The sequence below is a fragment of the Aethalodelphis obliquidens genome, unplaced genomic scaffold (assembly GCF_003676395.1).
Source record: "Aethalodelphis obliquidens isolate GAN/ISIS:26980383/991018 unplaced genomic scaffold, ASM367639v1 scaffold31, whole genome shotgun sequence".
NCBI classification, from domain to species: domain Eukaryota; kingdom Metazoa; phylum Chordata; class Mammalia; order Artiodactyla; family Delphinidae; genus Aethalodelphis; species Aethalodelphis obliquidens.
This window is the reverse complement of record NW_020837975.1, coordinates 16,054,295-16,081,289: the sequence shown is the minus strand read 5'-3', so window position 1 is coordinate 16,081,289 and position 26,995 is coordinate 16,054,295. Positions and strand designations below refer to the sequence as shown.

The following is a 26,995-nucleotide window of genomic DNA, read 5'->3' as shown; positions in this document are numbered from 1 at the left end:
ATCTCAGTTATTACTATTTTAAGTTTATTCATGTTGATAAAAGACAATAGAAATAACGAGATTTATAAAACTTAACTTGGAAATTTGTACTTAAGTAAAAATGAAATAGTCTGATAACATTTTAAATAGCCGTATACGGAAGGGACAAATTGGTTAAAAATGGTACAGTGATACTGTATTCAAAAAGTAAGTATTGGTTCATCTTCATAAAAGAATGAATACTCATGCAGACATTTGTGCTCTGATTATTATCTGCCCAAACCTGTGTTATGGATTGCTTATTGCTATTTTAGTTTTAGATTTAGAAAATTTTGACATTGATTATATTCTTGGATAGTTGGAAATATTTTCACAGAGTTCTCAGTTTTTCTCAAGTGTCAGTCATAATAATTCTGTGAGCCTAATGTAGTTTTCAGTTTTGATAATATTTGAAATCACTGTGTTTCAGAACTTGAGAAAAAACTTAGGACATTTAAAAAACACATTTCTTTAGTTTTTGAGAAATTGCATAGTCATTAACGTTTCTTTGCTAAAGCTCTTTTCAGCTTGATTTCTGGCTTCTTTCATTGAGTGAGACTGCATATCTTGAATTGATGAGAGGTAGCATATTTATTAGAAATGTCTGCTGGTGCATATTAGTTTTTCTTTATTATTGGTCCAGGAGACAATTTTCTGCATAAGGGGGACAACACATTAGAGCTCTTCTTTTCCTATGGATACATTATTCATGACATACCCAGAAATTTTAAAAGAATATTTCTGTTGAAGGTTTAAATGGGTGTATATTGATACCCTTCATAGTGGATTAACTCCACTTTGTGATGATTATTGTTCAAAGGAAAAATGAGTTTGAGCATGTATCTAATGGTTGCTTGGTAAACATACTTTAAACAGCATCAAAAACGTTCAGGTCACAGGTTCTCAAACTTTGGCCTCAGGATCCCTTTATACTCTTAATTATCGAAGACCTTAAACAGCGTTTGTTTATGTGAATTGTTTCTATTCATATTTATTGCTTAGAGTTTAAAACTGAGAAATAAAAATTATTTACTAATTTATTTGAAAAAATAATAAACCTATGATATGTTAAGTGATATATACCCTATAAAATAATGATATTCTAAAACCAAAAATTGGTAACACATTTTGTTAGCTAAGATGAGACTAATAAAATGTGTCAATTTAGGAGTTGTATGAGGTGAGGCTGTCTGTTAAATTATGGAAAATGTTAAGGGTTTATGCTTGTGTACACTTTTGTACGTTTAAATTTTTTAGCTATGGTTTAGTAGCTTTATGTTAAACTTTTATGTTGTACTATGTTGATTATGTTTAAAAATACTAGATATGTTTTAGAATGTTTGTAGTAAAGTGAGGAAATTAATTTTCCTGTAGAGCCAATTCATTGATCTACCTTGTAGTTTTAAAAACTTTTAATTTTGAAAATTTCAAACTCATGAAATTATTGTAAATAGTATAATGAACTCCATGCATCCATCATCAGACTAACGCTAATTGTGTTTTGCCAGTCTTTTTTTTTTTTTTAATTTATTTACTTTATTTTATTTTATTTTTGGCTGCGCTGGGTCTTCGTTGCTGCGCGCGGGCTTTCTCAAGTTGCGTCGAGCAGGGACTACTCTTCGTAGCAATGTGTGGGCTTCTCATTGCGGTGGCTTCTCTTGTTGGGAGCACAGGCTCTAGGTGCACAGGCTTCAGTAGTTGTGGTGAGCGGGCTTCAGTAGTTGTGGCCTGTGGGCTCTAGAGCGCAGGCTCAGTAGTTGTGGTGCATGGGCTTAGTTGCTCTGTGGCATGTGGGATCTTCCTGGACCAGGGCTCGAACCTGTGTCCCCTGCATTGGCAGGCGGATTCTTAACCACTGTGCCACCAGGGAAGCCCCTTGCCAGTCTTCTTTAACCTTTCTCTCTGCTCTTCACTTTTTTTTTAATGAAATATTTTAAAGCAAACCCCAGAGATCATCTTTCAAATTTGGTGTTATTTATTAAAATAACGTATTTATTAGTAGGTAAAAAAACATGCTTTATAGCAGAGGTCAGCAAACTGTGGCCATAGACTGGCTGCTTGTTTCTGAAAATAAGATTTTATTGGACCACAGTCACACTCATTATTTATCTGTTATCTATTGCTGCTTTCATGCTACATGGCAGAGTTGAGTTTTTGTGACTGACACCATATTGGCCTGTAAAGCTGAAAATATTTACTATATGGCCCTTTACAGAAAGTTTGATGACCCCTGATCTGTAGAAACAGTTCTCTGTAAGAAGAAAGCTGTATTTCCTTTTGTCATTTATACTTAGGAGAGGTTCTACTTAGCGCATTGGATAGACTGCAGGCCACTTAAGAAAACAGAAAAAAATAAAATAAAAGCTAAATTCAGCACTTTCTTATGAAATACTTTTGCAAACATCTTCCCAACTAATGTGCTTAAGCTAGATTCAGAATGCGAAAGTTATTGTTGGCCACAGCTTTGGAAGAAATGTACATTTTCCTTCTATTTCAAAGAGAGGCCTCAAAGAGAGGCCACTCCTAATAGTTATACATTCATCATTTATAGTCTGAAGTTATTTTTTCTTCTTATGAATTGCTTCATAGAACAGGAAAACAGGGCCAAGATTAGGGGAGTCCTTTTTTTATTTACCAATATTTTCTATTGGCATGAGGTTTTCAGGCTTTTATGTAAAATTAGAATCAATATGCATTTGATCCTTGCTTATGTGATTTTAAATGAGAAAGTGCAGACTTAAGTCTCTGTTAATTTTGTGTTGTAGGAATTTCATTCTGTGGATCTCTACTTTTTTTCTCCTGCATTTTCACAGTTCTTCTAAGCCTGTTTGTGTGGTATATTGCTGTTTTTTAATCCTCTGGCTACTGTCTTCCCTACTCATTCACCACTAATGAGCTGGTTTTTCTTGGCTCCATGCCTGCTAAATAAGTAACAGTATTGTAGTGTCATTTCCAGGGAATGGCTTCACTGAAAGGCATCTAGTTGTCAGGCACAAATGGAATTGTCAGGATCTGCTATTAAATACAGAACTGGCAGCCGGTTTGTTCTCCTATTAGAGCCTCGATGGGACTGACCACATTTTAAGTTTGGGTGACAAATACTACAACTGCAGCATTCTCTAGGAAACGCTTCTACAAATTTTAAACTAAAGGATTGGTGGTCAGACAGTTGCTGGTGGGTTGCGGATGACAGCATCTTTCCCTTACCTAGTGCATGTAACTGAGCACGTTTGCTACATGCTCCTTATCATAGCTCTTAGAATAACATGTGCTGGAAGGGTCCAGAGGCCTTTCATTTTTAAGTTATTGAACTCAAGTAGCCTGTAAATTAGAAAGTGAAATCTTTTCAATCTACATTGCAGGTATTTTGACAGACTTCTTAAGAATTTAAATTAATTTAAACTCACTTCAAGGAATCTTCACTGGACTTTCTTTTCCTTATTTTACTCATTTATAAATTTCTTTGCCTCGTTATATTGTACTTTTGCAGATTTATAGGCCTGGTGATAATGTCAGGTTTCACTGCTTGGTAGCATTTAGTAATTCTCATGTGACCAAATGTAAAAAAAAAAAAAAAAAGGATTTTGTTTGTATGCTACTTATATTTTATAAGAATACTTCCAAATGAAAATTTCATCCTTATTTAAAATCCACAGATTGAAAAAAAAATTTCTAAATCAGAGTTTATTATAAACAATAAAATTCACTCTCTTAGTTGTACTATTCTGCAAGTTTTGCATTTTTTTAAAAAAAAATCAACATTATTAAGCCCTTATATAGCAGGACCTAAATGCCTTCAAGATAGTTTAGCAGTAGAGAATGGTTGTGGAGACTAAAAATTGTCATGTAATAGGATGTGAAAAATTCCATGGTAATACAGAGGAGGGAGTGATGAACTTCTGAGTGTAAGCTTCCTAACTTTAGGTCTGTACTTTTGACTGCTTCCCGAACGTCCGTTAAGTATTCTGTTAGCACCTCAAACTTAGTATATCCATAACTGAACTAATAATTTTCTCAGTAAGATTCACTTCTCTTGGGAGTTTTTGAGATAAATAGCAACAACCATTTATTCATTGCTACACTAGAGTAGGACATAGTTGTATATGTGAAATGGTATCATTTGGCTGTTATTTAACATTATGAAGTTATGTACTGTGAAAGAATGTATTCCCAGTTCTATCCTTACCTTAATCTGACTTTAAAGGGACCTAATATATAAATGAATCAATTAGTAATAGATGTTTATTAAACTGCCGCAGGGTTCCTTCAAACATTGAGTTTCCCTGGTGCATTTAAGGTTTTCAGGAAACTGGAGGAAAGAAATTCTTCATGGTAAAAAGTGCTAACATTAATATATTATAGTTTCGGAGATGCTTTAATAATGCCATTGATAATAGCGAATGCTCTTATGTGTACCAGGCATTCTCCTGAGTACTTCCACATACCATTTCATTTACTCCCCCCACAGCCCTGTGAGGATACTGTTAGTCCCTTTTATAGATGGGGAAACTGAGACCCAGAGGTTCCTAACACCAAAAATTGCCATTACAGCAAATGGTAAAACCTTGATTTGAACCAGGAAGCCTAACTCCGGAGTCCATGCTCTTGACAAATTACGCTAAACTACATTTCAACCAATAAAACTTATTTTGATTGATAAAACTTAGTTTACAAATGAACTTTTACCAACTTATGTATGACTAGTGTGGTGTAATGAGGTAATAATGGGAAAGATGAATAATTGTTCAGTTAATTACTGTTATTTGTGATGAGGTCTAATTTTTATAATAAATATTGGATTAAGTTGCTATTTTCATATTATCATAGCATTTATTTCAATTTCCTATTCCTAACCACCAAATCTTTTTAAGCAAGGCCATATCGGTAACCAAGAGAAAGTATAATTTCATAGAAATTGAATACTAATATACTCCTTATTGGATGCTTATATTTGTGATGGTTCATAATTTTGGATATAAACATAGCCATATTGTTGAATATTTTAAATGTCTATCCTACTTTTATATTTTGTCACTATTAAATAATTATCTTAATTCCTGACATTTAAATTACATTAAAATATGTGGATAAACTTATCCTTGTACTTTTTGTGAACTGTATCTATTTGGAATGTTTTAAGATATGCACTGGTTTATAAGTATAATAATAATGAAGATTTCCAAATTGTAAAATTGGTCACAATCTTTCCTGAAAGTGAGAAAATGTGCAAAAGTTAGTTGAGAACATAAAAGCACTGTGTAACTGAAGGTTGTTTATACTTTTTTTCCTTTCAGAAATGAAACAAGGTAATGTTTAAGTTGCTAGATCCAACTGAATTAAGTGCTTGCATTGAAAGAATGTATCACTTTATAAATGTGACAAAATACAATTTTGAATTTATATTAAATATCTCTATCAATTGTTTCATGAAAAGAAAATACCTAGGCCTTTTATTTTAGGATATGTAATTACAAGAGGAAAGAACATTTTGTTTAGTCTTAGAAATGAATTCTTGAAATTCAGGGAGAGTCATTTTAATAATTCTGTGTTGAAAATCCTTAGTTATTTGGGGAAAAATAGGTAAAAATTCATGGATTTGTAATTCTAAAATTCTAGTATTGTATAAATGCAAGTTATTACACTGGTCAATGGGAATATCTGTTCTGAACTAGTTTGATGGCAGAACCAGGACCTAACTGATATGTGGTTATTTATTAACTTCACTTATCTTTGATGTTAATGTTCATACATTCTTCTGTTTCTGATTGCTTCCCTAGACCCTGCTGAGGGTGTTATGTAGCATATGGTTTTTGTGTAGTATTAACTTTCTTTTTTTTAAAAAAATAAATTTATTTATTTATTTATTTATTTATGTGAAAGAATGTATTCCCAGTTCTATCTATGGCTGCGTTGGGTCTTCGTTGCTCTGCACAGGCTTTCTCTAGTTGTGGTGAATGGGGGCTACTCTTTGCTGCAGTGCGTGGGCTTCTTATTGGGTGGCTTCTCTTGCTGTGGAGCACAGGCTCTAGGCACACGGGCTACAGTAGTTGTGGCACACAGGCTCAGTAGTTGTGGCACACGGGCTTAGCTGCTCTGTAGCATGTGGGATCTTCCCGGACCACGGCTCAAATCCATGTCCCCTGCATTGGCAGGCGGATTCTTAATCACTGCGCCACCAGGGAAGTTCCTAGTATTAACTTTCTAAATCTGAAAACTTCCGAATTGTGAAATACACGTTTCAGATAAGGCATTGTGGACTTGTATCTACCTTATAGGGTTTATATGAAGATGAAGTGAGGTATAGAGTCAAAGCACATAGTATTGTTCCTGGCACATAGTAGACACTGTCCTGTTAGCATTTATCATTGTATTTAAAATAATAATTATAATCATCAACATACTGACTTAGGAAGTTATAAAAATGTTTCAGGTGCAGGGAGAAATGTTTGCAGTTTTATGGGAAGAATTTTTATAATTACAGAGAAAAAATTGATTTGTCTATTACAGCATGCTGCCCGGTAGAACCTTCTGTAGTAATGGAAATTTCTATCTCTGTGCTCTTCAGTGTGATAGCCATGAACCACATGTACCTTTTGAATACATTAAATGAGCTAGGTAACTGAGCAACTGAATTTTGCATTTTATTTTAATCAATTTAAATAGCTACATGTAGCAATGGCTACCATATTGGACAACACAGAAGAAATATGGAAAGTACACAGAATACTTCTTTTCTGGTACGCTTACATTTTTATTGAAATTGGGAAAATACATTTTACATGTTACATGATTTTATTCTGTATTTACTCTTAACACTGTCGTCCATTTACTTTTTACTTCTTCCTCTTATTTTGGATTGTCATTGTCTCGCAGTTCTTTAGTGATTGGGGCTGTTAATTTTTGGTTACTTTGGCAGATCAGATTTGATTGGGAGGTTTAAGATTACATTCGTGTTCCATTTTGTAGGCAGTCTGGATAATATTGAAGTGTGTTTCTTAAAAATGTTCTTTTGTGAATTTACTTAATATATTTATACTTAGTCCTTCTGAAAATCCTGTGACTATAGCTCTGGGTATATTGTATTGCACTTGATTATCATGCCAGTTGTGTAACTGAGTATGTACCAGCGTTGTAAGTTTTGGGCACTCGTTTTCATGTAGCTACATTTGCAGAATTTACTGGTAGCTATAAGTTAGCTACCAGTATGTTATGTAGCATTTTGTCAATTCATTGTTTTTAATATGCTGAGATTTTGAAAACTTATTTTTAAATGTATATAGGTCAAAATTAATCTTTGAAAAAGTTACTCGATAAAAATGGATTCTTCAGTACTGAAAATATATCAGAAAGTGGTTAGTAATTTTGGGTAGGAAATTAAAATTCATTATCTATGATTATGTGCTTTCCTCCTTACAATAAATTCTGTTGAAACAGAATGTAAACTCTTAAAATTAAAAAGGTGTGATTTTATAAAAGAATAGTAGATTCTTAATATAGAGGAATGGATCTTTTTGATCTTGACTCTGTTGAGTCAGGATCCATGACTGTTTTTAAGTTTACAGAGGCACAGTTCTGATTCTCTCTACATGTGAGACATGTGCAGTTTTATATTACCTCCAAAGAAATGGGAATTGACTTATTCTGTGGTGTGTTTTAATATGTCATATGAATATGTGTGTGCATATTTTTAGCATATTTAAAATACATCACAAAAGTATATATTGGTATGAGTATGTCACCTTTTGCAATTTTTTCTTTTTTTTTGACATCTCTGCACAGACATTTAAACAATCTCAAGTAAAACACCATATGCCTTTTAAAAAATACTGTAGTCATTAGGTTTTCTAACTGGCATAACATTTTTTCCCAGGACAGAATAGAGTCACAAACCCCGGTTCTGGGGAAGAGTAGTGAGAAATAATCCTTAACCTGTTATCTTTGAATAACTGTTTTCTTCCTGTTTCTCTGTCTTGAAAGAACCAGGTTATGACCAGTTTTTGAGTGTTACTAACCTTTTGTGGCTTTCTACCTATTCCTAGATTACGTGGGTTGGTAATGTGTATTTAATAGGGATAACAATATACTAGTAATATGTTTCTGCCAGTTGTGGGTTAAACTTTTTGGGCTGGCCTGGCAGTCAATTAATACTTATTTCTACAACAAAAATAACATTCTTTTTGTGTGGAATTACTTCCAAACAGTCGAACTTGGAGTACAACCCATTTCTAAGTCAAATACTGTTTGTATTTTTTAATTTTGCCTCTTCCAACCTAGAATTTGGGATTATCAGCATCCTTTATGTCTCTAATCCTTTAGAAGGATGTGAGCAGAGATAACATTTGTTTTAAGTATACAATAAAACTTCACTTATCTGGAATTTGTAATAAAATATAAATATTTTAAAGGATAAATTAAGGACAGCAATACCACATATAAGTGAGTGATTAAGATAACATGGTACAGTGGAAAGGATTGTAGATTTGGAGCCAGAAGATTTGGTTCACTTTTGTATTGGTGGATTTCATAATGTTAAGAACAAAATACCAGGCTTCCGTGGTGGCACAGTGGTTAAGAATCTGCCTGCCAATGCAGGGGACCTGGGTTCGAGCCCTGGTCTGGGAAGATCCCACATGCTGCGGAGCAACTAAGCACATGCGCCACAAGTACTGAGCCCGTGTGTCACAAGTACTGAAGCCCGCACCTAGAGCCCGTGCTCCACAACGAGAGAAGCCACCACAGTGAGAAGCCTGCGCACTGCAACGAAGAGAAGCCCCTGCTCGCCGCAGCTGGAGAAAGCCCGCGTGCAGCAAAGACCCAATGCAGCTAAAAAAAACACAAAAGAACAAAATACCTGTCCCCTCTAAAAAAAAAAAAAAAAATCACAAACCATGCAAATTTTATGGGTAGGGGAATTATTATATCAATATTTTTTTCAAAATGAAGTATTTTTTTATATTTTAGAAGCAGTTCATGTTATTTTCTGAAAAGAAATTACAGAAAGATAATAAAGAGCACTTAAAACTCCGCTGAATTAAAGCACTGTTAATGCTTTGCTATTTATCTTTCCACTTCCTTTCTAATGCACATAAAAAATAAATGCCAAGATCCCATATTATAGCTGCTGTTGTGTAACTTGGGTTTTTACTTATTATATAATATCATAGGCCCTTTCCATGTTGATAAATATATGGCATTGTCTTTGTAGCTGCAGTAGTTTGTATTCCATTATGATGTCTTTAAGCAGTCTTGTTAAATATTGATACATTAGGTTATTTCTGATTTTTCAGTTTTGTAGATAAGATTGTAATGAACTTCCTTTACTTACAGGTATAGATCTCTCTTCTCCCTTCCCTTCCCCTTCTCTTTCCTTCCTGCCCTCCTCTCCGCGCCCCCCTTTCTCTTCCTCTGTATCTATATCTTTGAGCATGTGACTGGATATTTCATTAGGAATAATTCCTTTAAGTTTCTTTTTTAAAAAAATATTTATTTATTTATTTTATTTTTGGCTGCGTTGGGTCTTAGTCCTGGCACGTGGGATCTTTGTTGCGGCATGTGGGATCCTCCGCAGCTGCTCGCGGGCTTAGTTGCCCCTCTGGATTTTGGATCTTAGTTCCCCGACCAGGGATCGAACCCAAGTCCCCTGCCTGGGAAGGCGGAGTTTTAACCACTGGACCACCAGGGAAGTCCCTCCTTTAAGGTTTTTGGTGACCTTCCATAAAGGCTTTAATGGATTATAATCCTACCAATAGTGTATGTATGCCTTGGTAATATTGAGTAATGTGACATGTATATGATATGTATTATTTATATATAAATAAATTTATATATAATCTTTTAATTCATAGATATTTAAAATATGTATTATCATGAAAGAATTGTTTTAATTTAGTTTTTAATTGGTAGTAATTTAAGAATTGTTATACAGTAAAAAGTTTTCCTATTCCTGTTGCCTGATTTCTTCCCTTTAAGTAACAACTTTTATTCTTCCTTGGGTATTCTTGCTGACTTTCATTATAAGCACATAATGAATATACACTTATTTTTTCCTTTTTACACATGGAGTGCCATTCTGTAGACATTCTTTTATGTTTGGTGTAAAAAAATAATGCACCAGGAGATCTCTGCATAGCAACATGTGAGGGAGGGGGAGGGAAGGAGGAAGGGAGGGAGGATGTATTTAAAGTTTTTCTAGCATTTTTTGGGGGGGTTCACTCTTTTTTTATGTTTTTTAATATTGGTAGAAGTCACATAATATAAAACATACTATTTAAAGCATATTTAACTGTATAGTTCAGTGGCACTAAGTACATCCACATTGTTGTGCAGCACTCAACATCATCCATCTCCCAAATTTTTCACCTTCCTAAACTGAAACTTTGTCCCCTTTAAACACTAGCTCCCCATTCCCCCCATGCCCCCCATCCCTGGCCCCTGGCATCTACCAGTGTACTTTCTGACTCTATGAATTTGACTATTCTAAGTACCTTGTATAAGTGAAATCAAACAGTATTTCTCTACACCCAAGAATATGAGTGACTAGTTTTTTAAAGACTTTATCAGGAATAGATATTTTATCAAGTGCCATTTTAGCATCAACTTTTTCTAGCGTTTTGTAGATGAGTTACTGTTTGATGAACTCTGGAGCCTAAATAAAGAAGGGAGACCTTTATTTTTCAAGGAAACTGAGGCAACTTCTAAATGAGTTACTTAAGTCAGAAGAGGTAATAAGGTTCTCACACAGATAAGCAAAAAGAAGAAAATAAAAGCTATCTGTAATCTTTTACCAAGAGATGCTTATATTTTGGCTGTGTGTGCATGTGAATTACTGAAGTCTAAGAGTCTAAAAGCTTTTTTGATAGTAACTTCCTAATTTTTCCTCCAAGAAAGTTGGATTTTTTACATTTCTATCAATAGTTATGAGAGTACCCCCCTCCACCTCTCTCTGACATTTAAACAGTAGAAATATTGTGCTTTTCTCTAACTATTTTACATTACAGCTTTCCTTTGACTAATGAGTTTGAAAATATTTTGGCCATTTATGTTTCTTCATTTGTGGGTATATGTTCATATTCTTAGCACAATTTTACTGAGTTCTTGTTTTTTTCCCATTGTTTATTAAGGGCTTTTAATATATTAAAGGCACTGAGCCTTTATCGATCATATATGGCAGTCTCCCCACAGTCCCCCATACCCTTCATCATTTGGTTTCCTTAAGGTTTATTTCTTTTTTAATATGTTTGTTTTCATTTTTAACGTAGTTAAATCAGCCTTGTACTTTATTACTTCCACTTTGACAGAAAGTCCTACCCTCAACTTTTGTACAAATCATCATGTACTTCTTATATTTCAGGCTTTTAGTTTCTACAGTTTAATATTTAATCCATTATTTTGTTGTATTGTGCCAGGGAGGGTTCTAAGTTAAAACAATTTTACTTTAAGTTGGTTTGCCAGTGGTCTCACCACCACAAATTATATAAACCTCCCTTTTCTCTCAGAATTGAAATGCTACCTTTATCAGATAATAAATTATTATTTTTGAGTTTTCTGCTTTGTCCACTGAATTGTCTATTCCTTTGCCAGTACTACATTACTTTAGTTATTATAGCTTCTTAATATGTTTTAATATTTGGTATTACAGTTCAGGGTCACCTGCATAACTTTTCTTTTTAAAATATTTCTTGTCTCTTTTCCTATTTTTATTCTTCCAGATGAATTTTAAGGAATCATTTTATCAAGTTCCAAAGCAAATTCTAAGTGCAAATTTTAAGCAGTTTCATTTTTCTTTTCTTTTTATGCTTTCTGCTGTATACTCAAATTTCAGACATTTGTCTATGTGATTCATTTTACTTTTAAAGTTGATTAATAAAATAATTTTACTTTTAGAAAGTTTATTTGAAACAACACTGGATAGAAACTGACTAATGAGTGACTTGGTTAACTAGTGTGTGATTAGAGATGCTGAAGAACTTCTCAGTTTTCTTTAGTATTTGTTTTTCTTGCTTGAATGTAGAATTGTGCTGTGCCTGCAGTATGTAAAAATCAGCCAAACTATCTCCTCAGTTTTTAAATCGTGCAGTTATTGTCTTATTTTTGAATGGAGAGCGTGACTAGTAGCAAAAGACTAGCTTAATTTTTTTATAGGGATGTAAATCTGTATTCTGACTAATAGAATTAAATACAAGGGCATCCATGCCATATATATCATAGAGAATAAACATTCAATATATTTATTTTATAAATACATGAGTTAATCTAAGTGATGAAATGGATCTTATTTTGACCATTTTAATGAAAATATTTCTATAGTAAGTTTATTATAGCACATTTATGACTATGTATAAATGGAATACCAGGTACAGTTTAATCTTTTTTTAACTGAAATTTGATTGTAAATATCAGGTGTTGCAATCTACTTGTACTATAGTGATGCCCTAGGGTACCATAGAGCCATAAAGTGTAGTTTGTTTCTATGATAAATAGTCCTACTTTGCTATGCTCTTTGAATTTATAAAATTTTTTGGTAGAGTTTTATGTTTTCTCTCTCGTTTGCATCTGCTAATTTTTTTGCTGTTCTTGTGCCATGCTCTGGCAGTGTTTCACCTCCCCCACCTTTTGCATGCTGCTTCCAGCCTACTATAGACTAGAAATTAAATTTATTAGATTTGTATCTAAAATAAGAAGTCATACTCTAGGAAAGCCTGATACACTTTCTCTTCTGAGAAAAGTTACTTGATCTTTGGTGCATAAACTTAATATCAATTTTGAGAGTTGAGTTTACTTATTACTTTTGGTTTTTGGCTGTATTTTTAGTAGCTGAAATTGTCAGGTAGCAGGTCAGAGTTTATTTTTAAGTCCTTTGTCTGGGACTGAATCTGTTTTCACAATGAAACCATGTTAAGCATGTTAGGTTTCTGGGTTAGTTCAGTACACACAAATTTTTTTTTTTTACCCACAAAAAATAGTCTGAAGTAATATTTTCAGCTATGCATAATTATCATTCATACTGTTTTGAAGAAGCAGGCAAGGCCACTGGCTGGGGTTGGCAAGGATGGGAGGTAGGGAAGCTTGAGAGTGGTGAAGGTTTGTAATGGCAACAGTGGAGTTAGGGAGAGAAAGCTAATTAGGAATATGCTTAGTGTTACCTAATTTGTCAAGGGCTCTGCAAAGCTTATAAAAGGGCTCTAACAGCAAGGTTGTATAATTTTCTATAGCTGTGATCAACTGCTGGGCATAGGACTGGAAAAGAAAGATGATTGGGTTGATTTAGGGATTTGAAGGGCAGATGTAACAGAAGAATATTGAAATTCTAGATGTTTGAGTCTCTGATCACTGAGCCTAGGCTGGTGGGGAGGGATGGAATAGAAAGGTATGAAGGATTTGACCAATTTGTAGATAAATGGGAGAAGGAGAAGGGTTTGGAGGGTTCAGTGAAATATGAAATTAAGTAAAATAGAAGATTAATTAAGAGAACTGGAGGTATAGAAAATACAACAAAATGGAAAACATCAGCTTGGATGTTTCATCTTCCAAGAAGACGTCCTTGGCCTGTCCAGTCTTGTTAATTCCTTTCTGTGTGCCGTGGCACCTTGTAGTATACTCTTATAAAAGTCCTTATTTTACTGTATTCCAGGGATCTATTTACTTGTGTATTTCTGTTCCCCACTGTAAGCTTCATGAGTACAGAGCTTGTTTTAATTTTCCTGTTTTACACTACATGGTACCTGTTAGGTACCTAGTAGGTGTTGAATTTAATAGAATGAATAGGAAGTTGTGTTCAGAATGGGATAGTATAATTTAGGAGGATAATTTCCATGGGAGTTGCTAAAGCTGAAAAGAGGTTAGAACATTTTTATGTCACTCATCACCTATCTATTTTGCTTTCTTTCTTTTTAAAATTTATTTATTTATTTATTTTTGGCTGCATTGGGTCTTCGTTGCTGCGCGCAGGCTTTCTCTGCTTGCGGCGAGCAGGGGCTACTCTTTGTTGCGGTGCGCGGGCTTCTCATCGCATTGGCTTCTCTTGTTGTGGAGCACGGGCTCTAGGAGCGCGGGCTGCAGTAGTTGTGGCATACGGGCTCAGTAGTTGTGGCACACGGGCTTAGTTGCTCCGCGGCATGTGGGATCTTCCTGGACCAGGGCTCAAACCCGTGTCCCCTGCATTGGCAGGCGTATTTTTAACCACTGCGCCACCAGGGAAGTCCTTAACATTCTGTATTTTGACTGTCTTTGATTTATTTGAAACCTCTACTGCTTCCTTAGAAAATTGTAGCTATATGTCATGGCTGGTTTGTAGAAGGAAGGATGGTCTTGTGCAGTCATACAAATCTGAGTGAGTGCCATTAGTTCTCTTTTTTATATTGCTGGGAATTCTATTTGTAAAATTCAGATAAACATATACATCTCTCAGATTTCTTATGTGGATTGAATCAGATTGTGTAAATCATTTATATAGAAAATAGAAAGGTGTTCATTGTAGATCTCTATATAAATGTCTATACCTTTTAATTAGTTTGACTTTACAGGGTTATAGATAGAATTGAACCTCAGCATATTTTTGTAGGACCACCTATCTGCCTTTATTCAGAAACAGAGGAATCCGGGTAGTATCAGTTACTTTGACTGAATAGAAAATCTGAGAGTCTTTTTATTAACTCCCGAGGAAACTGAAGAACAGTGAGATGAGGTGATTTGCCCTAGAATGCGTTTTGGGTTAGTTTTGGGTTCAAGGGCTGTATACCTGGTTTTCTGAATATCAGCCCAGTTTACTTTCGCAGAGCCTGTCTGCTATAAATTAGTGTTAATTTGACTATTCCTCACTTGTTCCTCATTTTTTAAACCGCCAGCACTGGCTCAGTTCTTTGTTTTACTTTTACATTTGAGATGACACTACGGTATTGGACCCACTTTAAAGTAACGAATGAAGTATATACTTGAAGTGTTTATGTTAACTTAGAGCATAACTTCTTTACGTGCCTTAATTCCTGTGATTATCTATTATAATCTGCTCTGAAAGTATAAAGACTTCATTCATTTAGACGCTACTGGGATGTCTGAATTTCCTGATTAGAACCTGCCATTCGGTTGACAAAAAGAATTTATCCTTAAATTTTTTGTTGCTTTCATGTTTCATAAGCTTCCTTTAAAAGACACAGTGACCTAATTATGACCACATTTCAGCAGCCAGACGTTATTTTTACAAATTATTCTTTGGTTTGAAGTTAGTTTCTTTTTGTTTTTCCCTCTCATTTCAACTCCCAACATTTAGTCTAAAGAGGTGCCACCCAGTGTAGCCAGTATGTGAACTATTTCTCATTGTCTTATGAGATAAGTAGCTTGAGCCGGATTGTAAAAGTCCTCTGCTTCCTTCGTTGAGATAGTTTTCCTGTGTTACAAGAGGAATTAAATGATGTGCACAGTGATGCACATTCTGGTGCAAACTCTTTAACTCATTGTGGACTTGTAATAGACAGTCTGAGACTGTCACTTGTAGGCAGACCACATTTGACATAAAGGATTATTAAATGCTAGTGCTTTTCATTTATTCATTCAACAAATGCCTGTTGAGTGCCTACTGTTTGCTAGGCAATATACCAGTGAATAAAACAACAACCCCCCCCCCCCCCCCCAGATCTCATGAAGTTTACATTCTAGTTCTGTTAGAAATACCATTATTATTTCTCTTTTCTCAGAAGTTCTGTTGTTTTTGTATTAAAGCTGTATTTTTGCAGTTTACAGTCTTATGCATTTGAAGCTGTGACTTAAGTCTGTATATGTTTACATATAGTGGTAATACTACTATAAAAAATTAAATTTTAAAAATTTAATCAGCTTAATTTTTTAGTGGATTCTTCTGAGCTTTCTAGGTAGAGAATTGTATTGTCCACAAATAATGCTTCTCTTTTAAGTCAGAACTTACAGAACATTAATAACTAGGAGTGAGGATAATGGATCTTTTTATTCCTGATTTTAATGGAAATGTTTTTCGTATTCACTAGTAAGCATGATGTTGACTTTTGGTTTACAGTGGTTTAAATCACTTTGAGGAAGTAGTTTTATATTTCTGGATTTAAAAAAGAAAATGAAGGGGAGTTGAGTTTTATCAAATGCCAAAAAGGATATCTTTGAGATGATTGCTTTTTTCACACTTGACCTACTGATGTGTTATATTATGTTAATAAGTTTCCTATCATTAAGCCACGTTTGCAATCTTGTTGTGGAAGTTTACTATCATTTATTAATGAGTTATATCTCTGAAATAGAGATTAATCTAGAACGCTTTTATATCTCTAAAGATTAATCTAGAACCCACTTGAATCTTTGACTTAATTGTGTATATCTTTACATGTAGTGGTAACACTTTTAATTACATTTTTGGCTTAGATCATTTTCTCTTTCCTGTGACTTACAAAACCTTTGAAAACAGTGTTTGTATTTTTTGTCACCTTCTAGCTTTACTCGAAGTTAGTGGTTCTGAAGCAAGGACCTTTTTAGGAGGAGATGTAGAGGGAGTTAATTTATAATAAAAGAAAACAGACATCATGAATTGACTACACAGCATATCTGGATAGAACAGTGTATTAAACAGTCATTCTTTGGTTGTCTGTCTTATGTTTCTGACACATGTCCTATTTCTGATTTTAGAGTATTTTAGAGATTATACTCCAATATTAGAAGTTTAATGATGAACTATAAAGCCTGGCAAATTGATGAAAACCGATGAAACAGCCTATTGCTTACAAAGACTAAATCCACTAATGTGATGGTTCTCAAACTTCAATGTGCATTAGAATCACCCCAGAGCCTTGCTAAACCCTAAGACTGCTGGACTTCACCTCCAGGCTCTTGATTCAGTAAATCTAGGGTGAGCCCAATAATTTGCATTTCTAGTAAATTCTCAGTTGATTCTGGTATTGATGGTCCAGGGACCACACTTTGAGAGCCAGCACACTAATGTTATCTAGCAGCGCTCCCTGACTTATCAGTAAATAGCTGATTTAATCACAGTTCTAGCAGGTGGTGATTAAAAGAAAACTCAGTGGGTAAGCTAAAAGCCAACAAAGAAACTTGAAATTTTTTTTAACCTTCATTTTTAGTAGACTCATTAATGGAAGATCAAAGGACAAAATGTAGTTACTGTGATTCTGTCATTGTGACTAATTACGTAGAGGTAGACTGAAGTACCAGGGATGGGATGTTCTTTTCTTTCCCTCATGCAGTTGCCCCCAGAAGTACTGAACTCAAATTTAGATAACCCATTCATATCACAGTCAATAACATTTATAATCAAGATCCCACTGATTATATAGAATCAAAATTTTAATGATATCAGTGGGAAGATTACAAATTGAAACATCTTTCTTCATAAATTAATTAATTTATAATTTACTAAGTATGTATGGTATGCTATGCACTGTGGATGCATTTGTATAAATAAATAATTATAAATTCTGATGATTATTAAAGGAAATGTACAGGCCACTATGAAATAGTGGAATATAGGAACTTAATTTAGGGAAAGCCTCTCTAAGGAAGTTCATTTAAGCGGCAGCTTGGCGCCACAAAGAGTTACAGGAAGAGGAAATACTACTACCATCACTAAATAGGCATTATGCACTAACATCTTTCCATGATTTCATTTACTAGCCCTGTTAGTTGGATAATATTATTCCCAAATTTTAGATGAAGAAACTGAAGGTTAAAGAAGTTAAATAACTTTTCCAAAGTTACCCAGCTATTAAGTGGTGGAGCTGGGATTTCATTAGGTCTTCCTGACTCTACATCCAAACTTTTAACTGCCATGTTACATTAGGGAGATTTGAGAATATTTTCTAAATTATCAAATTATATGAGTTAACTTCATATTTTACTTTTTCTCATTTTTACACCAGGGCCCTGCTGTTTCTATAAATTAGGCTAGAGTAGGCCATTTACAAACATACATATTCAGATATACACATCTATACATACATATGTATTTATATTTCTGTAACGTTAACTTTTTCTCATTGTAAAGGTAACACTTTTGAGAGATTTTGAAATCTCTAGAAGAAAAAAGAAGGAAATAATTTTCATCATTCAGAGATAATCATTTTGACATTTTGTTATGTTTGATTATTTCAGTATTTAGGCATTCATTATTTTTAAAAAATTGTAATCATACCTTGTATACAAAATTATTTACTGATAAATAGACCTACAATGTTCACATGAGATATACATCTGTTTTTGGAATGCTAGTAATTTTGTAATAGTTTCATTTCATAATGTATTGACTTTAGCCTTCATGTAGTTAGTGAGAAGGGGAAGGGATTTCACATATTTCATGAAGTCAGATTAAAAGCATTCTGTCATAGTCATCTTTGGGAGTCAAATTTGGTAAATCATTCTTTAACCTTGTTGCTCTGATGGAGTGAAGTTTTTAAAAGAGATATTTGTAATCTAGTTTCTGAGCTGTTTTTCTCATTTTTAAAGAAGTATAAATAACTTTAAGAATGAGATATAATCTTGACTTGTAGTTTACCATTCAAGAGTATTGTGCTAATAATGTCACTAATTTTTTTATGCTGTTACTTTTCTTTTATTGATTTTTATCCATTGCATGAAGTTTTGTGTGTTTGTTTTGGGAATACAGAAAAATCATTTAGATTTCAGCCCTCTATTTAAACTACAGTCCAATGGGATCATGTTTATTTGCCTTTTTTTTTTTTTGTCTCTAGCATGTATATACTCCTTTGCTTTTGTAGACAGACCCCCAAGGATGCCAGAAGAGTTTAAAAATCTGTGGACTGTAAGCCTTGCCACATTTTATGTTTATTAACTAATTTTCAAAAATATTAAAGGTCAGATTTTGTTTTATCAAACTTAACATCTTGTCTTTAGTGATATATGCCTATTCCTTTTGGGTTCATTATATGTCATAGTGATTTGTGTTGAGGTATTTCTTTTGTGTACATCTACCTCCAAAAGATTTTAAATACAATTGCAGAACTTTATATTTGTAACTTGAGAAACAAGGAAACACATTTAAAAAAAATCAGAACACCATTCCATAACAGTCATACATAAATCAGTGAAATAAAATTCATTTAAAAAAGCATGCTGATCGTTCACTATAGTTTAATTTAGTTTAACTCTTATCTTTAAGCTGTTGGATGTAAATTGAATTTAGATATTAGCCAGATAATCGTATTATTCACACATAAGCCTTAAAATGATGTGTGTAAATAATTCTTTCATGTTAGCTTCTTTCTTTGGTAGTAAACTTTTACTGAAAAGTCTCCAGTTTTTAAATATATAAAGTACCACTTTTTTCTTTTCTAACCATAAAAGTTCTGTGTAAGGTATTTTCCTTTTTTCTAATATAGTATTTCTCTACCATGTCTTTTTTCTGTACTTGTTATCAAATCCCTTTTCTAAGTCTTTTTATGTTTTGTTTAGACAACTGTTCATTCAGCTGTTCATCCACTTATTAATTTATTCAAGAAATGATTATTTAATTCCTATCATATGCTAGGCATTTGACTACATGATGTGGAAAGAAAGTACGGGGAGGAAAAAGGGAATGGGAATTCTTTTGTACTGATGCATGTCTTAGGTATGAAGTATGACTTTTATGTGTCTTATCTCATGTGGTCATCACATGAGATAGATTTTACCATTTCCATTTTACAGATGAGGATTTAGGTTCAGAGAGATTAGGGGTTTGCGTAGAGAACACAGTTTATAAGCAGCAGAGCTATGATTTGACTCCAGGACTATCTGATTTTACACAGTATTGCCTTCCTACATGGGAGATAGGTGAATAAAGTGAGTATACTGCTTGTCTTCACAGACGGTGTGGTTTGGTGTGCTGTATCTCTGTGCTTTGTGAAGATGTCTGCAGAGGGCGTGAAGTTCTAGCTGTGTTCTCAGCCCTTCTCCCTTGCAACCAGAAAAGCTCCTTTAAAAGTCCATCTTCCTTACTGGGCTTTCTCATTGCATCTTATGTGAAAAATGGATTTTACAGCTAAAAAACAAAAAAGGCTTCAGAGTCACTGGTCTAGGAGAATTGTATATGTTTACATATATGTGTAAGTAGAGAGATAAATAGTCTTATACACAGATAGAGAATGATAGGAGATGAATATGTGAAAAATTAGATATACTGGTTTCGGAATACAGAGGTAGATTAAGGGGATTTTCAATTTGGAGTTTGAAAGCTTGTTAAAATAATGCCATTTGAGCTCTGTCTTCAAGGATGGCTAATATTTGGCATTGTAGAAATCTGGAGGTAGTGTGGCAGTGAGGGTAGGTAGGGAACACTGCAAGTAATGGGAACAGCATGATCCAAGACCCAGAGATAGAGATGAGGCATATGCGACAGAAAGTTTAATGTGTCCAGAGAGAAACTTGATTGTAGGAAAAATGGACAAAACTGTTGATTGGTATCAGAATATGGCAAGCTTTGAATGCCAGACTAAGGAGTGTAGTCTTTTCTAGTGGGAAACCTTTAATAGGTGTTTGAAAAGATAAAGGTGTGATATGTGGTGATAATGATTAAGAAAGATTGATTGTAAGCAGCATGTAAAATGGATTGGCTGTGGGAAGACCTGTTGTACTATAATAGTCGAGGTGAATGGTAATGGCAGTGGGAATGAAGAATAGGAAATGATTATAAGTGATAAAGCAGAGGCTAGATTGTTAGGTATTGGGGGCTGATGGAATTAGTGCATTAGTTACCACAGATAATTCCGAGGTTTCCCTCCTGGAGGAATGGGAAGCTGATGGTGCCAAGTGGCAGGTTTGAGTGTTGAGTTTTATCGTTTGTATCTTAACTGATTCCAAAAAGATTTGAGGAGTTTGTCATAATTGTTTATAATAGAATAGGATAGAAAAAATGAGAATCAAGATTAAACCTAAAAGGAGTGGAGATGCAAAATTAATACAAGTGGTAAAAATGCACTGAGATGCATATAATAAAGTCCCTCTCTGATTGCCTAGTTGGGACAAAAGTTTTACTGTTAAGCTTCCTAGAAAATAGGAAAGATAACATTGTATACTATACTGTCTCAAAAGAAACTAGATTCACAGTCCATGATATAACACATAGTTATTAGGAGTTTAACATTTATTGGTACTGAGGCCTGAGAAAATTTTCTTCCCTGGAAGCCTGCAGAGGGACACTTTATTATATAGTCAACAGTATCCTTAACTGTGTATCGGCAGTAAATATAGTCCTGAGTATTCAGCTGATTCTTATAACATCTTTGACTTGCAGCTAAGGAAACAGCACTATTGAGTAAAAGCACATTTCTTTATTTTTTGTACTTTTTTTTGAATTTTTGAACTTTATTTTTTTATACAGCAGGTTCTTATTAGTTATACATTTTACACACATCAGTGTATACGTGTCAATCCCAATCTCCCAATTCATCATCCCCCCCCCCAGACACCCCCCCTCGCCGCTTCCCCACCTTGGTGTCCATATGTTTGTTCGTTCTCTACATCTGTGTCTCAATTTCTACCCTGCAAACTGGTTCACCTGTACCATTTTTCTAGGTTCCACATATATGCATTAATATATATTTGTTTTTCTCTTTCTGACTTACTTCACTCTGTATGACAGTCTCTAGATCCATCCACATTTATTTATTTTTAAAGAGGTTAATGGAAAGTCTGATCTCAAGATTAGTTGTTTCAAATTGTGCTTTCTGGAACCGTAAGTGTTTCATCACAGACCTCCAGGTTCTGGTTCCCTTATTCCCACTTTAATCAGAGCAGCTCTGTATTTGTTTTATAGATTTGGTTTGCATTTTAAAATTTGGTGTTGGAACAGAGCGTTCCATAGCTTAAAAAAGTTTGAAACCACTGGCTTATAGCAGTGGTGTCAAAGTAGAGTTCAGGGAAAAAATATTAATACTTATATTTATATATTTTTTCATGCCTTAAATTTTCTGTTTTCATGAATAATTTATAAGGTAAATAATGTGTTAGAAAGGTAATATATATATATATATAAAATTTATAAACAAATGTACAGTGGTGGTCATTACATGTATATTTTATTGATGGGTTACATTATATAAAAGTGGGTCTCAGAGGAGACCCACTGAGCTAGAGGAATGTATAGACAGAGTAACTCTGAGATAATTTGTAATGAATACTGTATCACAAAGTTTAGTCTTCAAAACTACTTGGTTTGCTGAAAATTTTAAAGTTTTATTCTTTGGTAAAAAACTGGCCAGCCCATATCCCCTATTGCCATTTAAAGGCACAAGCATTTTTTTTGGCATATTCAAGTTTGAACTTTTTTTTTTTTTTAACAGTACTAAATTGTAATGACTTCATATGATATACGTGAGATGTTTTTTTGAGCTTTGACATATTTTATCTCATTTAAATCTCAAAACATCCATGCAAGACAGGGCAGGCGGGTGGATTTTTCCTCCTATTTCACAGATGGGGAAACTAAGGCATGAGGAGGTGGTTATTTTTCTAAAAGCCATGCAGGAAAGTAAAAGGGCTCTAGAATGAAGTTCTTCCTTCTGTCTATCTTTTTCATTACCTTTCTGCTTCTAATCACTGCCCTGCTAATGCCTCCTTAAAGCATGCATCTAGGGCTGCAGAAGCAAAAACTCAGAATAAAAGATTGATGTCAGGATTCAGTAGAAATGAGCATGGTTAGATGAAAGTCAGGAAGAAGAAACTGAATTTTAAATGGAAAGATAAACCCTCAGGCATGTAATGGTAAAAAACTTCTGCAAATTCCTATTGTTTATTAGTGGCTCCCTGAAGACCAGAATTGAGAAGGATTGTGGTTATGCAGGGTCTCAGTGGGAAAAAATGCCTTCTACCATGATATCTGCTGTGGATGGCCTTCTGCTAGCCAGGAAGTACGATTAGAAATAATCTTCTATCCTGAATGTAATAAGTATGGCAGAGACAGAGAATTTGGAAAAGCCATAGAGAGTTTTATATAGTTCAGTACTGGTAAGCGATGAAACTGAAGCTCAGAAAAACTGTTTTGTCTTATATCATCGTAACTCTGTAACTAGATCTTAATTCTCTGACTTGCAGCTTAGTCCTTTAAAAATCCTATCATACTAAAAAAGTTGGGATGAGGTGGGAAGCTTGGAAAAAAACAAGAAAACTAAACCATGTAAAGAAATCAAAAGGAATAATTTATTAAGACTATGTCCTGTGACTATAATTAATCTTTCATTTTGACTTTCTGATATCCTGGCTGGCTATCATACTTTGTATTTTTAAGTTTGTTTCCTTTCTATTAGATATTCATGTGCTGAGAAAGTAGATACTGGTCATGAGGAACATTTTAATATACAGCCCTTTTGTTAGCATAAATCAGTTTGTTTGATTTTGATTCAATTAGGTTCAATGGAGACATTTCTAGACTCATAAGAGTGAAGCCAGCTTTAGAGAATAGTATATAGCAACTACTAAACCACGCTGCTTATAAATAGTCCCTTGCACATCAGATTTAAAAATTCTCAACTTCCACTTGTTTTATTGTCTCCCTTTCTAACTCATCACATTCTTTATTTCTTAAATGAGCTTCCTTTCTCCATCCACTAAGTATATTCTTCTTGTTGTCTTTAAGGCCAATTCACCTTTCATATTCAGGTTTCTTTTTCTCTAAGACTTCCTAGCCAAGAGTAAAATGCTGATTCATACACAACTTCCTTACCCAAAAAGTTGACATGCTTTTATCTGTTCTTAATTTTTAATGAATTTTAAATTTGTGGTAAGCCTGTCTTTCTGTGGGCTTTTAATCATTATAGGTGTGCCCATCCTAAATTTTACTATTCTAGGTAATTTTCAAAGGGAAACCTACACATAGGGACCCTTCCCTGGAAGTTTGGAATCTAAGGCAGTGCTCATGTGGACATGAATGAAAAGAAAGTTCAGGTAGGAGAACGGAAAGAAGGCAGTACCTGAATGGGCAACTAAGGGTATGTCCTTTATAAGAGTAGAGACAAAGAATAAGTATATAGGTAAGGGGAAGTTTAGGCTGAGTAAGTGAGGGAGTTCTCAACTGTAGAAGAAGTAAAAGAAAGTTGAAAGTTCTGATCAAAGCAGTCTAAGAAATCCTTCAGAGGAGATCAACATCTAGGAGCTCTGTAATAGTCTGAATCATATTAGTGTACCGCTGAATCTAGTAGATGTTCTTTTTCTTTGTGATACTACTTCATGCCACTTTTTATTACTCTAAGTTAGGAAATTTGAATTGATATTTTGTCTGACAATTTTTCATATATACAGTTGTCTTCTGTGTTTCCTGTTTCATTCAGTTAGTTGTCATGGAATGGAAAAAAGACAAGACTGGGCACCTGCAAATGTAAAATACTTAACAGTAAATAGTATAAAATATCAAAGAGAGGAATTAGTTTTCAAAATGAAAGTCTGAATACCTCTCAGCTTGAGGCCTCTGAGATTCTAGAATAGGTTCTTAAAGACATGATTTGTGAGCCACCTAGAAGGTGAGTATTGGAAGCCAGAAGGTTGTACTCAGCAGTAGCCATGCCTCACAAGCTCAGTGCTGCCAGGGATACTGGGGAGCCGTCTCAGGAACATGGGCCACATAGAGTGTTTTTAACTTTCAGTAAGGAATTGAGAAGTTTGCGGTGAGACTTCGTGGACAAAATGGGTAAATATAGCCTGGTACCTAGTTAATACAGTGGTGCAGCCTAATAATTTTTAAAGTGTAATTATCCAATTATTAAAAAACTTGAATTTATTGAATTCTTAAAGACATTGTTTCACGAGAGAGAGTTATGTACCACAGGACCTGCTTGGTGGATTAATTGAGGGGTGAACATGAGAGTTCTCTTTAGGTTTGAAAAGTATGTTTTGGAAGTGGAAGTAGATTAGACTTTCCATCGGTTTCTTGCTAGTCTCTCAGAATTAGGAATTAAGAGTGAACTATAAGGTACTCTTCACTCAGCATCAGAAAGAACTCTGGGACAGAGATGGAGTGGACAAGTTCAGGGAGCTGGTAATCCTTAATTGAGTGTTATTTGGAACAGGGCTTCTCAAATTTTGTTTTTCCCGGGGATCTTGTGAAAATACAGATTCTGATTCAGAAAGTTTGGGGTGGAGCCTGAGGTTGTGCATTTTTATACAAACTTTCAGGTGATGCTGTTGCTGCTGGTCTGTGGACCACACTCTGAGTAGTCAAATTTAGTCTTTTAAGAGGATTTAAGAATTGGAAAGTTGATTATGTGTAATAACTGCAGTGATTTTTTTCTGACTGGGTATGAGTGCTTTACACGTGTTATCTTACTTTTCACAGAAAACATTCAAGGTAGGTGGTAATATTTTTACGGATGAAGAAATTGAGACACAGGGAGCTTAAGTAGCTTGCTCATGGTTTGTAATTGGTGTGACTGGGATTTAAACTTAAAAGACACCAAAACCCTTCCTAGGTCTGTCATATTTCCATGAGATTCTGTGGTTTTTGTGAAACTGATTTTCACGCTTAAAAATAGTTTCTAATTGTGGGAATTTACTCTATTTCATGCATGGGGGGAAAAATAACAACCCAACATTGTTTCCAGTACCAAATTTGTTGTATGGGTTCAGGAAAAATGAGCTTTTTAAACATTAAAGCATACTGTCAACTAAATTTTAAAAATTATAAAATTCATTCATTCTTTAGTGGAAAAGTATTGGCAAGTATAAAAAAAGTTTTTCATAATTCTTCTGAATTATCTAAACATAATGATTGCCACTGTTTTGAGTTTTTCTGATACACATGCATACCCCTGTATAATTTTTTAAAAATTAAAATTGTGTTGTGTACACCTGTTTTTTTCCCACTAAGCACAACTTAAATAAAGACATAACAAAACTCTACTTTACCCTTTCCTGTTTTTCTCTTAATCATTGGCAACCTCACCATTCTCTCCTAGGCTGCAATCAAATTTTCCTTATTCTTCGTCTCTCCCAGTAATTGCGCCAAATTCTGCTATTTCTTTGTATTCTCTTTGTAGCTTGCTTGTGTTTTTCACATCCAGGCTAGATTGTTTTTCTACTGGTTAATGGTGACTAAATCACCATATAATTCTTAAATTCATTCTCTGCTTCATTGGTTGACTATTTTGGCTGGGCACAAAACCTTTAGTCTTTCTTTTCTCACATCTTTTCAGTGACTTTGATGAAATCAGTGTGAATACTTGCAGAGTTTAAAGCCGGTGAAGTACCTGACCCTATTAGCTTTTATTTCTAACCAAAAATTTTTTTTAACTTCTTGCCTCCATTGCCAGATAGGGCACTGGTTTGCATATTTCCTTTTCTAAAATGTAGTATCTATGGTTTTATACTTGCATGTGTGTTTATTTAATTTTAATAAATAACTCTACCTTATTGAGGCTTTCTCAAGTTGTTGGTTTGTTCATTAAAACTTTACTTATCAAATTAAATATGGGTGCAGAATGACTGGAGAAGTCTGTTGATGTTTGTAGATGCTCAAACAGTTTTCTCTTCTCCTCAGTTCTTTATTCTATGAAAAAATATCTCATCTACTTATCACCTGTGGCTTCTGGTCAGTGCATCTTCTCTCAGTGGATCCATGTAGATTGAGAAATGTAATCTCACAGCTTTATTCCTACCCTCTGCCAGAAAAAAAAAAAAAAAAGCAGCTAGAGCTCTTTTGTGGCTTTTCTAAGATTTTTGTTTTGAATAATAATGGAGAAATGGTTGTGGATGAAATTGGGATGAACAGTGCATGTCAAAAGATATACTTCCTAAAATCATATATGTAATCTCTTCGGTAGGTAAAGAAAAATGTACCCTTATCCATGGATCTTTGGCAACATCAAAGATTTAAGTGAGTAAGAATTTAGGAAAGTATAGTTAGAAATTAATATTTAGAAATTAAAGTTGTCTCGGTCACTTAGCATAAGTATGTGCATATAGGCCTTAAATTTTAGGTAGGACAGTGAGACCGTGGTAAAGGGAATATGGTGGATAATTACAGGAA

General features: G+C 34.3%; 2 protein-coding genes across 6 annotated transcripts in view; one reads left to right on the top strand and one right to left on the bottom strand.

Moving 5' to 3' along the window:
• Window positions 1–26,995, top strand: part of SUPT3H (SPT3 homolog, SAGA and STAGA complex component) — a 446,906-nt gene that overhangs the window by 10,256 nt on the left and 409,655 nt on the right. The window lies entirely within an intron of this gene.
• LOC113631174 (runt-related transcription factor 2-like) overlaps window positions 1–26,995 on the bottom strand; it is a 45,163-nt gene that overhangs the window by 5,791 nt on the left and 12,377 nt on the right. The gene's annotated exons all lie outside the window — the stretch shown is intronic.